The sequence below is a fragment of the Stomoxys calcitrans genome, chromosome 2 (assembly GCF_963082655.1).
Source record: "Stomoxys calcitrans chromosome 2, idStoCalc2.1, whole genome shotgun sequence".
Lineage (NCBI taxonomy): Eukaryota > Metazoa > Arthropoda > Insecta > Diptera > Muscidae > Stomoxys > Stomoxys calcitrans.
Window position 1 is genome coordinate 233,262,637 of NC_081553.1, and position 18,620 is coordinate 233,281,256.

The 18,620-nt window shown below is 38.3% G+C and overlaps 1 protein-coding gene across 8 annotated transcripts in view; it reads left to right on the forward strand.

The window, feature by feature from the left end:
• LOC106095633 (uncharacterized) overlaps nt 1-18,620 on the forward strand; it is a 219,967-nt gene that overhangs the window by 14,001 nt on the left and 187,346 nt on the right. Inside the window, exon 1 of one of the 8 annotated variants that reach the window (XM_059361976.1) lies at nt 14,960-15,021. The exons of the other annotated variants lie outside the window; for them this stretch is intronic. The gene's annotated coding sequence lies outside the window, so the exon portion shown is untranslated. Of the gene's footprint in view, nt 1-14,959; nt 15,022-18,620 lie in introns of those variants that run through there. 8 annotated transcript variants of the gene reach the window in all.

Below are 18,620 nucleotides of genomic sequence, written 5' to 3' on the forward strand. Positions count from 1 at the left end.
AAATTTCGCACAAATATTAGGACGTCAAAAAAATGTTTCGTGCCATTTGGTAAGGATCTAAATTGTGGCTTCTACAGCCTTAAAAGACCATATCGGGTGAAAGATATATATGGGGGCTATACTTTAACCTGATTTTGAAAAAATCAATAGCTTTTGTGCTTGGACCAAAAAAGTAACAAAACAAGTAAAAAGGCGTTAAGTTCGGCCGGGCCGAACTTTGGATACCCGAGGTGGTATATATGTAAACCACCTTTCACCAAAATTCGGTGAAAATTTCATACCTTATGTCCCATTTCAGTTATATCAAAATATGTTCCGATTTGGAGCAAATATTAATACAGTAGCTATATCTAAAAATAAACCGTTCTCAACCATATACGACACGGATGTCCAATAGCCTAACATAAGTCATTGTGCCAAATTTCAGTGAAGTCGGATTATAAATGCGGCTTTTATGGGGCCAAGACTTTAAATCGAGATATCGGTCTTCATGGCAGCTATATCCAAATCTGGACCGATTTGGGCCAAGTTGTATAAAAATATCGAAGCCTAACACAAAGCACTGTCCCAAATTTCGGCGAAATCGGACAATAAATGCCTATTTTATGGCCCCAAAACCTAAACCTAGATATCGGTCTAAATGGCAGCTATTGCAGCAGCAATATATCCAAATCTGGACCGATCTGTGCGATATTGCAGAAGTATGTCAAGGGGCTTAACTTAGCCAAATTAAAGAAAGATCACGAAGGGCCTAATACAACTCACTGTCCCAAATTTCAACAAAATCGGGTAATAAATGTGGCTTTTATGGGTCTAACACCATAAATCGGAGAATCGGTCTATATGGCAGCTATATCCAAATCTGGACCGATCTGAGCCAAATTGACAAAGTATGTCGATGGGCCTATCACAATTCACTGTCCCAAATTTCAGCGAAATCGGATAATAAGTGTGGCTTTTGTGGGCCTAAGACCCTAAATCGGAGGATCGGTCTATATGGCAGCTATATCCAAATCTGAACCGATCTGGGCCAAATTAACGAAGGAAGTCGAAGGGCCTAACACAACTCACTGTTTCAAATTTCAGCAAAATCGGATTATAAATGTGGCTTTTATGGGCCTAAGACCCTTAATCGGCGGATCGGTCTATATGGCAGCTATATCCAAATCTGAACCGATCTGGGCCAAATTAACGAAGGAAGTCGAAGGGCCTAACACAACTCTTTGTCTAAAATTTCAGCGAAATCGGATAATAAATGTGGCTTTTATGGGCCTAAGACCCTTAATCGGAGGATCGGTCTATATGTGGCAGCTATATCCAAATCTGAACCGATCTGGGCCAAATTAACGAAGGAAGTCGAAGGGCCTAACACAACTCACTGTTTCAAATTTCAGCAAAATCGGATTATAAATGTGGCTTTTATTGGCCTAAGACCCTTAATCGGCGGATCGGTCTATATGTGGCAGCTATATCCAAATCTGAACCGATCTGGGCCAAATTAACGAAGGAAGTCGAAGGGCCTAACACAACTCACTGTTTCAAATTTCAGCAAAATCGGATTATAAATGTGGCTTTTATGGGCCTAAGACCCTTAATCGGCGGATCGGTCTATATGGGGGCTATATCAAGATATAGTCCGATATAGCCCATCTTCAAACAAAACAAGAATCTGTGCAAAATTTCAGCTCAATATCTCTATTTTTAAAGACTGTATCGTGATTTCAACAGACAGACGGACAGATGGACAGATGGACATGGCTAGATCGTTTTAGATTTTTACATTGATCAAGAATATATATACTTTATAGGGTCGGAAATGGATATTTCGATGTGTTGCAAACGGAATGACAAAATGAATATACCCCCATCCTTCGGTATTGGGTATAATAAAACGGAAAATTTTATAAAAATCGGACAAAAAATTCGATCTGCACCTTCATTACAAGAATATATGGACAGACAGACAGACGGACATAGCTAAATCGAAGCAGGAAGTGATTATAAAGCGATCGATAAACTTATCGAAGGGGGTAGCTCTTCTCCTTCCTGAGCGCTGCAAACAAATGCACAAAGTTATAAACCCTGTACCAAAATCTCTTAACTAACCTACTTATCTCACCCATGTACTATTTGTTTTCCTATATTCTAGTTCCACATTGCATCCCTTATATGTAAAGCCAAATCAAATATTTAAAGACTTTAAGTTAAGTTAAATGATAAATTATCTACTTTAATTGATCATATTTATTCAGGTGTTTGTGTGCCTTTCTTTAAAAACATGAAAGACCAGCTAATTGTTTGTTAATATTTAAGCTACATAAGCATTTAATTTATAAACTTTGTATCGTTTAGGCCATATCGACCAATTTGACATATTGACTAAATGTTCATTAGGCATCTGTTTAGAGTCGGCAGGCAAAGTCCTATTTCACAGCAAAGTCTATTGATGCACACATATGTACATAAGTATGTACACTGTCTTTTGTTAGCTCCTGCTTTTGGCTTTCTCAGTGCATTATGAAATATATATCAAGAGATGTAATCTCTTCATCCTAGCAATATTAAATCTATACATCATACCAATTAGTCATATGTGTATAGAGAAGTTATTAAACAGTAATGACAGCTGGCAGCTTAACATATTGGCAGGCAATTTTTGGCTTGGCTTTCATTTCATCTAAATAGCAACTATTAATTTAATAATTTGCTGTCACAAAGAACAAGTCAAAGATTTCAAATTATCACACTGTGGGAGTATATTGGTGTCCTGTGATAACCATACATTGCCAATTAAATGCTTAAACTAACTAAGTTCAAGTAAGATAAAATAAAAATTTGTTTAGAAAAAATAAACTTTTATTTTATTTATATATCTTTTGTAATCAATCAGTAGTTCTCAGAGCTGGCATGTGTAAATGCAAATTTTGCCCATGAACATTCCACTAAGGAACTGAGGCAAACACATATCAATGAGTGCAGTCCGATTCAAGTTTAAGCTCAATGATAAGGGGCCTCCTTTTTATAGTCGAGTCCGAACGGCGTGCCGCAGTGCGACACCTCTTTGGAGAGTAGTTTTACATGGCATAGTACCTCACAAATGTCGCCAGCATTAGGAGGGGAAAACCTCCGGTGAAGTTTTTTTTTCTGATGGTCTCGCCAGGATTCGAACCCAGGCGTTCAGCGTCATAGGCGGACATGCTAACCTTTGCGCTAAGGTGGCCTCCAGAGCTGGCATGTGTTCTGGGTTAAAATGTTACTGTGATAACGTATTTAGTTTTAAGAACTAGTAAAAAAATAATTCATTAGTCATAGACGAAGTTTTTGAGCAGCAAACTTCTTTCACAAAAAAATTGTACACTTCGTTTGCGGTATAAAAAAAGATCTTTACCGATAAATGTGTCTGTATGTGACGAATACAATATTTCGAACAAATCTGTGCCAAATCCGAGATCGGTTTATATTGGAGCTATATTAGACCATACTTGGCACAGTTGTTGAAAGTCAAAACAAACCACTTCGTGCAAAATATCAGCCAAATCGGAAAATAAAGGGTGATTTTTTAAGCTTTTATCTTTTTGGTAATACGGGTTTAAACAGCTCACGCACGTTTAATGTTTCGTTTCACTGTCAAAACCTTTCAGTTTGGTCTGAATCGTCTTACAAACCAACAACACTTACAAATTCTTGAATTTTATTGTTATAATGCGTGCTCTGTTAAGAAAGTTTATCGCGCGCTTCTTCCTTTGAGCGAGGAAGGGCATTTTTGCCTCAGTGGGTACGAATTGTCGACTTTGTAGTGAAGATCAGCCAGAAGCATTCCAAAAGCTACCAATGCATCCAGGAAAAGTCACAGTTTGGTGCGGTCTATGGGCTGGTGGCATCATTGGACCGTACTTCTTCAAAGATGATGCGAATAGTAACGTAACTGTGAATGGTGAGCGCTATCGTGAGACGATATCCAACTTTTTTTGCCCAAAATGCAAGAGCTTGACTTGCATCACATGTGGTTTCAACAAGAAGGTGCCACATGCCACACAACATGCGTAACAATGGACTCATTGAGAGGCGAGTTTGGTGAATATTTTATTTCACGTTCGGAACCGCTCAATTGGCCTCCTAGATCGTGCGATATAACGCCTATAATCTATTTTTGTGGGGCTATGTTAAAGCTCATGTCTATACAGAATAATGAATAAGAACTGTCATGCTGTTGTAGCTATTGTATATCAAGTTAAAGTCCTATTCGGACCATAAATGAATTGATTACTGAACGTTGTAGAATTCATTGTGTAATATTTCAGTCCATTCGAATAAGAACTGCGCCTTGTATGGGGCTAAAGAGCAAAATTGGGAGATCGGTTTATATGGAAGCTGTATCAAGCTATAGATCAATTCAGACCATATTGAACACGTATATTGAAGGTTACGAGAGAAGCCGTTGTACAAAAATTCAGCCAAATCGGATGAGAATTGCGCCCTCTAGCGTCTTAAGAAGTCAAGATCCAAGGTCAGCTTATATGGCAGCTATACCAGGTAATGAACCGATTTAAACCATACTTAGCACAGAGGCTTAAGAATTCAAGACCCAAGATCGGTTTATATCGCAGCTATAACAAAACATGAACCGATTTGGCCCATTTACAATCCCAACCGACCTGCACTGATAAGAATTATTTGTGCAAAATTACAAGCTAGCTAGCTTTACTCCTTCGAAAGTTACCGTCTTTTCGACAGACAGACGGACGGACGGACATGGCTAGATGGAGTTAAAATGTCATGACGATCAAGAATATATATACTTTATAGGGTCTTAGACGCATATTTTTAGGTGTTACGCACAAAGTGACGAAGTTAGTATAGCCCAAATCTATGGTGGAGGGTATAAAAAGTGTTTTGTTTATCGTAAATACATTCCAAACGTTTTTATACCCACCACCGAAGGATGGGGGAATATTCATTTTGCCATTCCGTTTGCAACACATCGAAACATCCATTTCCGAGCCTATAAAGTATATATATTCTTGATCAGCGTAAAAATCTAAGACGATCTAGACATGTCCGTCCGTCTGTCTGTTGAAATTACGCTACAGTCTTTAAAAATGGAGATATTGAGCTGACATTTTTCACAGATTCTTTTTTTGTCCATAAGCAGGTTAAGTTCGAAGATGGGCTATATCCGACTATATCTTGATATAGCCCCCATATAGACCGATTCGCCGATTTAGGGTCTTAGGCCCATAAAAGCCACCTTTGTTACCCGATTTTGCTGAAATTTAGGACCGTGAGTTGTGTTAGGCTCTTCAACATTTTTCTTCAATTTGGCCCAGATCGGTCCAGATTTAGATATAGCTGCCATATTGACCTATCTTCCGATTGAGGGTCTAAGGCCCATAAAAGCCACATTTATTATCCGATTTTGCTGAAATTTGAGACAGTGAGTTGCGACAGGCCCTTCGACATCCTTCATTAATTTCGCCCAGATCGGTCTAGATTTGGATATTGCTGTCATATAGACCGATCTGCCGGTTTAGGGTCTTAGGCCCATAAAAGCCACATTTATTATTAGATTTTGTTGAAATTAGGGACAGTATGTTGTGTTAGGCCGCTGACAGATCGGTCCAGATTTGGATATAGCTGCCATATAGACCGATATCTCGATTTCAAGTCTTGGCCCAATAAAAGGCGCATTTAAAATTCGATTTCACTGTCGGTCGGTTTTTAGACGTTTTTTTTTTCGGAAAATGGGTCGATATATAGCTATATTGAACTATGATTAGGCAAGGATATCGAGGGACTCTAACCAACTTACTGCTCCATATTGGATAGATGCAAAACCTAAAATCTTTAAATCAGGTCAATCCAATGTACATCATAAAACAAAGCTATTGGGGTCTCTTATGCAACTCACTGTTGATTAATTCAGCAATATTGCATAGTAAACACACTTTTTATAACTCCAAGACCTTTTACTGGGAGATCGGTCTATAAGGCTACTATATTCAAATAAAGTTAAATTTAGATCATATTCGGCTATTAAGGTACCCAACATAATTCAATGTACTAAATTTCAGCGAAGTTGGGTAATAATTCGGAAATTCGGTGAATATGACAGCTATATCTGCCACTGACAAAAAGGGTATTTTCGATTATTTTCTGGAACTCGGTAGTTCCAGATAACATAACAAAATGTTTTGTTATGTTATCCTTAGAAATACAAACATTTCATTAAGAAACAGGAGCAAACTTTTCACATATCAATGAATGCCTTTCGATTCAACTTTAAGCTCAATGATAAGAGACTTCCTATTAATAGCCGAGTCCGAACGGCGTGCCGCAGTGCGAAAACTTTGGGGAGAAGTTTTTTTCTTCAAAAATATCGCCAGCATTAGGAGGGAATAACTACGGCTGAAAATTTTTCTGATGTTCTCGCCAGGATTCGAATCTAGGCGTACAGCGTCATAGGAGGACATGCTAAACTCTGCGCTAAGATGGCCTCCTAAAAATAAATATTGGAATTTTTAATTCTAAACAGCTGTCTAGTGTTAAACAGCTGATAAATACCAGAGTATATTTAGGAAGTTATCGATCATTTCGATAACACCACATAGAACCAACCTGGAGCATATAATTTGGAATAATGACTTGACGTAAGATCCCACAATAATTGTGCTGAACGTCGAGTGATCTAAAATAAAACATTGTTCCGAATTTTAAGCGAAATCGGAGCTTCGCTTAATTGGCACAGAGTACGGTTGATATTTTAACTTCAAACCCCATATACATATGTACTTTGCTTAAGTATTTTATCTAAATACTTAAAATCCTCAACATCTATTCTTGGACGATGTGTCGGCATGGGTTATCTTCATCAGATAGCTGTTATATTCTTATTTTGCTTATTGGGCTCAAAAGAAAAAAAAGGAGGATATGCTTTTTCCTATTTACAAAAAAATTCTCCTTTATAGAGTGGGAGGGTCTAGTAGATATACTTTAATAATTAAATATGATGAGCAGAAAACCTGACTTAATCACCTTTGGCGACGCAACCATTAACGTGCCAATTACTATTTTATGGAAATATAATAATTTAAACTTTATTAGCCTAACGGCTACTGGTGGATAGTAAAGTCATGTCAATAGCAAATAGTGTTTGATCTATGCTCAATTAGGACTATCGGATGTAGTCACACAATGGACAGTCATCAGACAAAATAATAATTACGTTCAATTGATTATTCAGAGGCAAGTGTTAATGCATCATCAGACACAAATCCCATGCAGATGTTTAAAATGCAATGGAATTTGTACACTCCAATTAAAGCAGATGGTATCGAAAATCTACCAAATGCACATCAATAATTGCCATAAATAAGAGTTTATTTGACTACCTCGATAAAAAGGGATATCAAAAGAGTGTGTTCTTCAAAATATCTTCTTCACATCCTATGAAGAAAATACATACCTATATTGCTGCACATTTTTCATAATCTATAACCAGTAAGGAAAGGCAAAAGTCGGGCGGGGCCGACTATATAATTCCCTACACCTACCCTACCCAAATCAGGCGATATATGGGAGCTATATCTAAATCTGAACCGATTGATGAAATTTTGCAGATAATTTTTGTTTGTTTCTCTTTCGAGACGAGCTCAATGATCGGAGATGCAAATGGAAAAGGAAAGCAAAAGATAGCAACACACACCAACCACTATGGGATGCGTTTCGTCTTTGGTTAGAAGACTTTTCAACCATATTAGGTATGATGGCTTCAAGGATCATGCGTTGGTATGTTGTATTTGAATCGTATTTAATTGCGAAAACGCATCTATGATACGATTACCACATTAACCAAGCTCGACAACCCAGCTTATTAGCTGTACTTTTTCCAATGCATATATTTTTGTATAATGGCAGACATTCTGTCTGTGGTAAGTTACACTTATTCCGTAGCACACATGATTTTGATCATCTGTTGGAAGTTGTATTGATGGCTTCGAACGCTAAGGCAACGGCAATAGCTCACGCTGTTGCTCCGTGTGCCCAGGTCGAATCCCGGCCGGGCTCTGCCGAATTTTTAATTTTTTTTTTTTGCCTGTTGGGGCGAGATCATTAAATTTTACAATTTTTGTTTGTTTCTCTTTCGAGACGAGCCCAATGATCGGAGATGCAAATGAAAAAGGGAAGCCAAAGATAGCAACACACACCAACCACTATTTTGCAGATATGTTAGGATCAGTAACAAAGCAATCCATTCGAAATTGTATGCAGATCAGTTGAAAATTGTAGCTACTATGACCATTTAAGTGCAAATCGGGCGATACATATATATGGGAGCTATATCTAAATCTGAACCGATTTTTATCAAAATCAGTAGCGTTCGTCTTTCGTGATGATTGGACAACAAATATGACCTGCACTTTGATTACAAGAATACATGGACTCACGGACAGACGGACATGGCTAAATCGAATCAGAAAATGATTCTGAGACGATCTGTATACTATGGGTCTAGCTCTTCTCCTTCTTAGCGTTGCAAACAAATGCACAAATCTATAATACCCTGTACCACAGTGGTGGTGTAGGGTATAAAAATGAAATTGTTGCGCTTGGTTTGTATGTTTGTTAGTTTGTTTGTCTGTTCCGTATAGACTCAAAAACGGCTGAACCGATTTGCATGAAATTTTCACAGATGGTAGAGATTGAGCCACCGGTGAAAACAGGTTACTACATATTTTTTGATATCCGAAGGGGGGGCGGGCCCTCCCCTATACCCCAATTTTCAAAAACGCCAGATCTCGGAGATGCGTGCACCGAAATTTACACCTACACCTTAAGGTGCCCCTAAAATACGAAATTGGTAAAAAATTTGGGGGTCAAATAATCGGGGGGGACGCCCCATCCCACAACCCACCCGAACGGACATGTGCACTAATTGGAACAATATGGGTATCAAATGATAGGTATTTAAGAGTAGAGAACGAATTTATTATACAAATTTCACTCTTTAGTTTCAGGGGGTCTCACACCCCCAAAAAAGCCCACAGAGGACATTTTCACCGCTTTTGGCAATATGGGTATCAATTGAAAGGTGCCATGTAGGAAGACCGAGAATATATTGTACTCAAATGAAAGACATGTCAGAGGCAAATTTATTACTTCAGAGTCAGCCTCTAAACTCCCTTCAAACCGGTCATGATTGCCTACTATGGCGATAAATTTTATAGTCGAAAACGGATTTGATATCTAAGTTTGAGCCCAACTATTTGGGGGTAGTGCCAACCCATAAACTCCCCCTAAACCAATGGCAATTGGGGTTCAAATTAAAGAAATGTTAAAGTAGAGCACGATACTGATATTTTTTCAGGGCTAAGTAGGGGCTAATGCTGGCAACATTTGTGCGATAATATGCCATGTAAAACTTCTCTCCAAAGAAGTGTCGCACTGCGCCACGGCGTTCGGACTCGGCTATAAAAAGGAGGCCCCTTGCCATTTAGCTTAAAACTTGAATCCAATTGCACTCATTGATATGTGAGAAGTTTTCCCCTTTTCCAAAGTGAAATGGTCATGGACAAAATTGGTTGTTTGTTTACGTGGGTGGCCCTCCCACCATGCATACTCCCCAAACCGGACATATTTGTGGATTATGGCAAAAAGGGGCTCAAATCTGTATCTGTTTCGTGGCCAAGTTTTTCACCTCATAAACTCCCCCTTAACCACACATATATACCGACTATTGGAATATGTGGCTGCAATGTGATTTTCGCGATTGGAGTATGAATCTGATATCCACTTTTGGGTCAAAGAGTTTGGCTACTCAAAATCCAAGAGAAAAAAGTAGATCTAACATCCAAGCTTTAAAGGGCGGACCCTCTTCTTACCATATTCCCAAAAACGCCAGATCTCGGAGAAGGGTGGGATATATAGGAGGCCGTCCCACCTCCAAAGCCACCAGCCAAATGGAATATAACCCAATAATGACAATATGGGAATCAAATGAAAGGTATTTGAGACTAGAATCTGGTAGATTTCTCTGACATCAATGAATGCTGTTAGATTTAAGTTTTAAATCAATGACAAGGGACCTGTCTAAGTGTATGCTGAGCGACACTTCTTCGTAGAAAAGATTTATATGGCTGAAGGCCTCAACAATTTCGCCAGCAATTGTGAGGGTACTCAAAGCTAAAGTTAACGCCTGTATATGTAAGCAGTCCAGTCGGGTAGGAGCTGTTATAAACTATCCAACAACAAGCATAATTGGGAATAAGCATTGTGATAAGGGACAGTGCAATTTTCCCCACAAAAAAAGAACCAACCCTCGTAAATCATAACAAGTATTTTCAGCTTGACCTATTTTTCCCCTGAAGACCAAAAGAACTTCACTTCTAAAATGTATGACTCATTTAATAACCCAGCGAATAAAACCCTTCAATAATTGATAATGAGTATGATATCATTGAAATCAGAGATATCATTGCAAATAGCATCATGAAGCGTTTTATTGGATTCCTATGATATTTCAATTACCTGCTGAGCATTTGTGTTGTTGGGTACGTGTGTTTGGCCACAAAAAAAAAATTAACATTGGTTGAACATATGTTCAAGCAATGCCTCATTTCCCATGGCTAAGTGTTGGTATGAATGCCATGTATGTTGATGTGCTAGCATGAGTGTGTTTTCCTCGCATAACATCACTAAATTTAAAGTAAATCAAAATAAACATTTTAACCAGAACCAGAGAGGCAGGCAAATAAATAAACAAATGTGCAAAACAAAAAACAACAACAACAACACTATGGTGAAGTAACTACAACGAAGGGGATAATAAATCGATGTTGATGTTAGTGCTGATGCTTATTAGGAACAGATACGCGATTTTATCTGCGGCATCCATCTATCCATCCATCCATCTCTACATGGCCTTTGTCGCAGGAGGGAGGCTGTTGAAGAGGAAATATTTCAAACATCACAGCATGCCAAATTTTTCTTTGCTAGTTTTTTTTTTTTTTTTTTTTCATTTTTCTCTTGGACTTGTTCGTTTTATTTGAAAGTGATGAGATTTGTAGTTGTCCGTTTTTTTTTTGTTTTTTACCAATTTATTTATAGTTAAAAACACACACTGAGTGTTCGTTTTATTTTTTATTTTTTGTTTTTTAGTATTTTTCTGTTTGTTTATCTGACACAACATAATAAAAGGCTATTCAATCATTTTAGTAGGCCAACATAAAAACTAACCAAAAAAAAAAATGTGTAATTACTTAAAAATGTGCATACCATCCCCCCTAAAGCCCTATATAGGGCAAGAATGATACATAATATCAAAGTAATTTAGTAATGTTACTGAACACTACCTGTGCTCAATATTTTTGAGCAATATAGAGCTCCAATGGTTAAGCTGTTGCTCTTGAATTTCATCCATTTTCGATCGGTGAGCTTTTTTAGTCCTTACGATAAATTTTTAGAAATAGACCCGATCTCTCAATTTTGCTTCTTGGGGGCATATAAGTGATACTGACTATTTAATTTCAATCAAATTTGGAACTTTAAGTTGTATTAACTTCTTGCACATCTGTGATAAATATGATCCTACCCCGAAGGATAAGAGAAAGGGGCAGAATTTCTCCTTCCATGGCCCAATAAAATAGATTTTTAAGCGCATCGACATGGTGGAATTATTCTCCAATTCGAACCACCAAGATTTGTTAGGCGTTGAACTGTTATCCTAGTAGTTGGAGAAACGCTTTAGTAATACCTCTTTTTAAACCGGGAAGAAATGGCACGAATAGTCAGAAATATCATCCAATATCTCTCACCAACTGCAGGTGCAAACATTTCGAGAGAATAATCAACAAGTACATAGGCGTTAAGTTCGGCCGGCCGAACTTTGCATACCCATCCAAATCTGGACCGATTTGGATCAAGTTGCTGAAAAATGTCGACTTTCCCAAATTTCTGCTAAATCGGACAATAAATGCGCTTTTTATGGCCCCAAAACCTTAAATCGAGAGATCGGTCTATATGGCAGCTATTTGCAAATCCGGATTGATCAAGGCCAAATTGAAGAAAGATGTCAACGCTACTAACTGTCCCAAATTTCTGCGATATCGGACAATAAATGCCGCTTTTATGAACCCAAAACTTTAAATCGAGAAATCGGTCTATATGGCAGCTATATTCAAATCTAGACCGATCTGTGCCATATTGCAGAAGTATGTCGAGGGGCTTACCTTAACTCACTGCCCCAAATTTTGGCAAAATCGGACAATAAATGCGCCTTTTATGGGTACAAAACCTTAAATCCTGAGACCGGACTATATGGCAGCTGTATCCAAATCTAGACCGAACTGAGCCAAATTGAAGAAAAATGTCGATGAGCCTAACACAACTCACAGTCCCAAATTTCTGCGAAATCGGACAATAAATGCGCTTTTTACAGCCCCAAAACCTTAAATCGAGATATCGGTCTATATGACAGCTATATCCAAATCTGGACTGCTCTGAGCCAAATCGGAGAAGAATGTCGAAGAGCCTAACACTACTCACTACCCCAAATTTCGTCGCCATCGGACAATAAATGCGCCTTTTATGAACCCAAAACCTTAAATCGAGAAATCGGCCTATATGGCAGCTATATCCAAATCTAGACCGATCTGTGCCATATTGCAGAAGTTGTTGACTCCCAACAACTGCGCCAAGTACGGTTTAAATCGGTCAAGAACATGATATAGCTCTCATGTAAACCGATCTCTCGATTTGACATCTTGAGCCCTTACAAGCCGCGTTTTTTTCCGATTTGGTTGAAATTTTGCATAAAGTGTTTTGTTTTGACTCTCAACAACTACGGTCTATAACAAGATACTGCTCCCAATTTTTTGCAGAATCCATGGTGCTGAGTTTCCAAGATTCGGCCCGGCCGAAGTTAGTACGCTTTTACTTGTTTCTTGTAAAAGTTCTCAAAGAGTATGGCGAAAACTATTTAAGAGAAGCTTACTCAAATAGTCAAAAGTGGCGTATGGAACATGCAACACTCAATCAAGGATGTGAGTATACCTCCCCCAAGGGAATCATGAGGGAGTTGGAGTTTCTAGACATCAACTCCGTAAGAAAGTTTATTAATAACTTATTTACTAAAAGATGTATTACGGCAATCTTGGAATCTGTGGATCTAACTAGATACGTCATCAGAGGAACATCTCAAGGAGGTGTACTGTCTCCTCTAGTTTGGAATATAGCCATGCTGATGACATTGTAATTGCGGTTAGGGGAAAGTTTCCTAGCACTCTAAACGATATACTTCAGGAAGCTCTACGTGCAACAGCAAAGTGGGCTACCGTATGTGGTCTGGGTATAAATCCGTGCAAGACAGAAGTAGTTCTTTTCAGCAGCAGATACAAGTTGCCTACAGTAGAACCTGTCTCCTTGGGTGGAGAGAATGTTCCATGTACAGAAAGCGCAAAATACCTGGGTATTTTGTTGGACAGGAAATTGAACTTCAGATCCAATATTTTGGAAAGGGCACTCTTGCTCTATACACCTGCAAGAGAGCCATTGGCAAAAGTAGCGGATTTACTTCACGTGTCATGCATTGGGTATATACTGCAGTTGCGACATGCCGCACTGCGTCATAACAGCTAACATACTTCGTTGCGGTACAGTTAGTATTTTTCTACGATTCATTTTATTTTTTTAAACGCGGCTATAAACTGCATTTATTGAATTTTTAATTTATTCATGCGACTAAAAAATCATGCCACTTCGCCAAAACAAGGAAAATTAGCCTTTTTGATTGAAGGTTTTCTGCATATAACAATGTAATCAATTTTTTTTTCACTTGGCTTTAATGATTTCGGAAAAATATTAAAAACAAGGTAACTAAAACTGCTGACGTAAGCACAATTTGTTCAAGGCAAAATTTCATTGAAACCTGAAAGAACCAGAAACAATAGAACTTAATCTTATTGTATGGATAACAACACTGTAATAGTGCTAAAGGGTGATTTTTTTGAGATAAGGATTTTCATGCATTAGTATTTGACAGATCACGTGGGATTTCAGACATGGTGTCAAAGAGAAAGATGCTCAGTATGCTTTGACATTTCATCATGAATAGACTTACTAACGAGCAACGCTTGCAAATCATTGAATTTTATTACCAAAATCAGTGTTCGGTTCGAAATGTGTTCAAATTTTGACAAATTTTGTTCAGCGATGAGGCTCATTTCTGGTTGAATGGCTACGTAAATAAGCAAAATTGCCGCATTTGGAGTGAAGAGCAACCAGAAGCCGTTCAAGAACTGCCCATGCATCCCGAAAAATGCACTGTTTGGTGTGGTTTGTACGCTGGTGGAATCATTGGACCGTATTTTTTCAAAGATGCTGTTGGACGCAACGTTACGGTGAATGAACACATTTCGAACCGAACACTGATTTTGGTAATAAAATTCAATGATTTGCAAGCGTTGCTCGTTAGTAAGTCTATTCATGATGAAATGTCAAAGCATACTGAGCATCTTTCTCTTTGACACCATGTCTGAAATCCCACGTGATCTGTCAAATACTAATGCATGAAAATCCTAACCTCAAAAAAATCACCCTTTATTTCGATAACCTTGTTGAAATTTGTGCGTAACTTTAACCCTCCGCCTTTGTGTTCATATCTTAATGTATTATAATAGTAAACCAAAGAATATGTTTCTTTCAAAATAAGAATTTAAAATTTTAATTAGCTGCCTTTTTCAGAGCAACAGTAGCCTCAGCAGCATCTCATCATGGCATGTGAACGCACCATGCTCAAGAGGAGAACGCGATAGTCACAATAACAAAAACTCGACAGACAAGATAACCCGATAAGACAATGAGGAACGTAAACTATTCATTAAACAGAGGAAATAGAGCCAAAAGTCAGGCTAAATAAAAACCAAACAATAGCACAGCCAAGGCAGTTGAGCGAAAGATAGCATCGTCATCATTGTGACAACATTCACAGTAACAACGACACACACAAGATGGGGAATCTCCTAAAAAGTAAGCGCTCTGTGCCAATGATGTCGTTGTGTGATGCCACTATTCCCGTCACTCTGATTTTATTTTTGTCTCCCCAATGCTGTCCTATTTTTAAAAGGTACACACACACACTCATACACACGTGCTTGCAGTCGCACAACTCACAAAGGGGGTTGTTGTGCGGTATATATCCCCCCTATCTTATTCTTCATATGACAGCAAACATATACCTATGAAAGCAACAGATATTATCGTGAGCAGGGGTAGGCAGATATCTAAATGCATTTACTAACACAAAAGTGCCCCACAAGTGCATGTTAACATTGGGGTGGGGTGATTTATGGGAAGAAAAAAGAATATTTTTGAATGAAATGAAAAGAGTTTTTTTAAGCCCTTCGGTGGTGGGCATGGGGGTATATTTATTTTGTCATTACGTTTGTAACATATCGAACGATCCATTTCATAGCCAATAGTGTACATAAATAAACCTTCTCGTCGTAAAATTCAAAAAGTTCTAGCCATGTCAGTCTATTCACAGAAAGAATAGCTCTAAGAAATAACTAACTACGAAATTTGTAGTATGTGAAACAGATAATTCACAACGAATTTTAGCATTGAATTGAAGACAAAAATGCGGAATTTCCACAAACAATTTTATTGAGCTGTTATAGGAATACTCTGTCAAATTAATAAAAAAATTTAGGTTTTTAGGGGTAACAGTTTTTAGCGTAACAGTAGAGAAACTAACAGAGAAAACCCCGTGAGCAAGTAGTAAACGAACCAGAACAAGCCGACAAGCAAAGAAAATAAAACCAACAACATCTACTTCAGCAACATCCATTGCAGGAAAATTAACAAATTTTGTCGTCGCTTTTTTCGAAAAAAAGTTGTTCTTTTACAAAATGATTTTTATCTGTGTCAGTAGATGCTAATGACTTTTAATCATTAAAAAAATGATATTGAGCTCAAACTTCGCGAAGATAATTTTTTTGGCATGGGCAGGTTCAGTTTAAAGGTGGGCTATTTTGGACTATATCTTGATATAGCAGGAAAATTAGCATATTTTGTCGTCGCTCTTTTCGAAAAAAGTTGTTTTTTGGAAAATGATAGGTGGTAATGACGCTTAATCTTAAAAAAACTGATATTGGGCTCAAATTTCGCGCAGATAATTTTTTTTAGCATGGGTAGCTTCAGTTTAAAGGTGGGCTATTTTGGACTATATTTTGATATAGCTCCCATATAGACCGATGACTTTAAAGGTTTTAGGCTCATAATATCAGCATTTGTTAAACCATTTTGCGGAAATTTTGCACAAAGAGTGGGAGCTATATCAGATTGTTGGAAATCATTACGAAACACTGTGTGGCAAATCGGAAAAAAATTGCGTCTTCCAGGGGCTCAAGAAGTCAAATCGGGAGATTGGTATATACGGGAGCTATATCAAGTTCTTGACCGATTAAGAAGGTACATGGCACAGGTTATAAAGTTATAAGAGAAAGTTGTTGAAAGTTATAAGAGAACACCATGTGCAAGATTTCAGCCAGAACGGCTCAAGAATTCAAATCGGCAGATCGGTTTATTCTCGGAACCATATCCAAATTTGATATATCCATTTGCAATTTCCAACGACAGCCATCAATATTAAGTATATGTGCAAAATTTCAAGCGGCTAGCCTTAAGCGTTCAACCGCTATCGTGATTTCGACGGACGGACGGATATGGCAAAATAGACTCAGAATGTCGTGGCGATCCAGAATATATATACGTTATGGGGTTGCAGATCAATATTTCGTGGAAATATTGACTAGATTATAACCCCATCCTATGGTGGTGGGTATAAAAACCAGTTGAGAAAAAATTTTATTCCATTTTATACCCACCGCCGAAGGATGGGGGTATATTCATTTTGTCATTCCGTTTGCAACACATCGAAATATCCATTTCCGACCCTATTAAGTTAATATATTCTTGATCAGCGTAAAAATCTAAGACTATCTAGCCAAGTCCGTCTAGCCATGTCCGTCCGTCTGTCTGTTGAAATCACGCTACAGTCTTTAAAAATACAGATATTGAGCTGAAATTTTGCACAAATTCTGTTTTGGTCCATAACCAGGTTAAGTTCGGAGATGGGCTATATCGGACTATATTTTGATATAGCCCCCATATAGACCGATCCAACGATTTAGGGTCTTAGGTCCATAAAAGCAGCATTTATTGTCCGATGTCGTCTAAATTTGGGTCAGTAAATTGTGTTAGGCCCTTCGACATCCTTTTTATACCCACCACCGAAGTATGGGGGTATATTCATTTTGTCATTCCATTTGCAACACATCGCAATATGTATTTCCGACCCTATAAAGTATATATATTCTTGATCAGCGTAAAAATCTAAGACCATCTAGACATGTCCGTCCGTCTGTCTGTTGAAATCACGCTACTGTCTTCAAAAAAAGAAATATTGAGCTGAAACTTTGCACAGTTTGTTTTTTTGTCTATAAGCAGGTTAAGTTCGAAGATGGGCTATATCTTGATGTAGCCCCCATATAGACCGATCTGACGATTTAGGGTCTTAGGCCCATAAAAGCCACATATTTTATCCGATTTTGCTGAAATTTGGGACAGTGAGTTGTGTTATGCCCCTCGACATCCTTCTTCAATTGGCCCAGATCGGTCCAGATTTGGATAAAGCTGCCATATAGACCGATCCTCAGATTTAGGGTCTTAGGCCCATAAAGCCACATTTATTATCCGATTTTGCTGAAATTTGGGACAGTGAGTTGTGTTAGGCCCTTCAATATCCTTTGTCAATTTGGCTCAGATCGGTCCAGATTTGGATATAGCTGCCATATAGGCCGATTCTCCGATTTAGGGTCTTAGGCCCATAAAAGCCACATGTATTTTCCGATTTTGCTGAAATTTGGGACAGTAAGTTGTGTAAGGCCCATCGACATCCTTCTTCAATTGGCCCAGATAGGTCCAGTTTTGGATATAGATGCCATATGGACCGCTCTCTAGATTTAAGGTCTTGAGCCAATAAAAAGCGCATTTATTGTCAGATTTTGCTGAAATTTAGGACAGTGAGTTGCGTTAGCTCCCTTGACATCTTTCTGCAATTTGACCCAGATTCAGATTTGGATATAGCAGCCATATAGACCGATCTCTCGATTTAAGGTTTTGGGGCCATAAAATGCGCATTTATTGTCCGATTTTGCCAAAATTTGTGACAGTGAGTTGCGTAAGGCCCCTTGACATCTTTCTGCAACTTGGCCCAGATCGGTCCAGATTGCGATATAGCTGCCATATAGACCGATCTCTCGATTTTAGGTTTTGGCCCCATAAAATGAGCATTTATTGTCAGATTTTGGCAAAATTTTGGGACAGTGAGTTGTGTAAGGCCCATCGACAACCTTCTCCAATTGGCCCAGATCGATCCAGATTTGGATATAGCTGCCATATAGACTAATCTCTCGATTTTAGGTTTTGGGCCCATAAAATGAGCATTTATTGTCAGATTTTGCCAAAATTTGTGACAGTGAGTTGCGTAAGGCCCCTTGACATCTTTCTGCAACTTGGCCCAGATCGGTCCAGATTGCGATATAGCTGCCATATAGACCGATCTC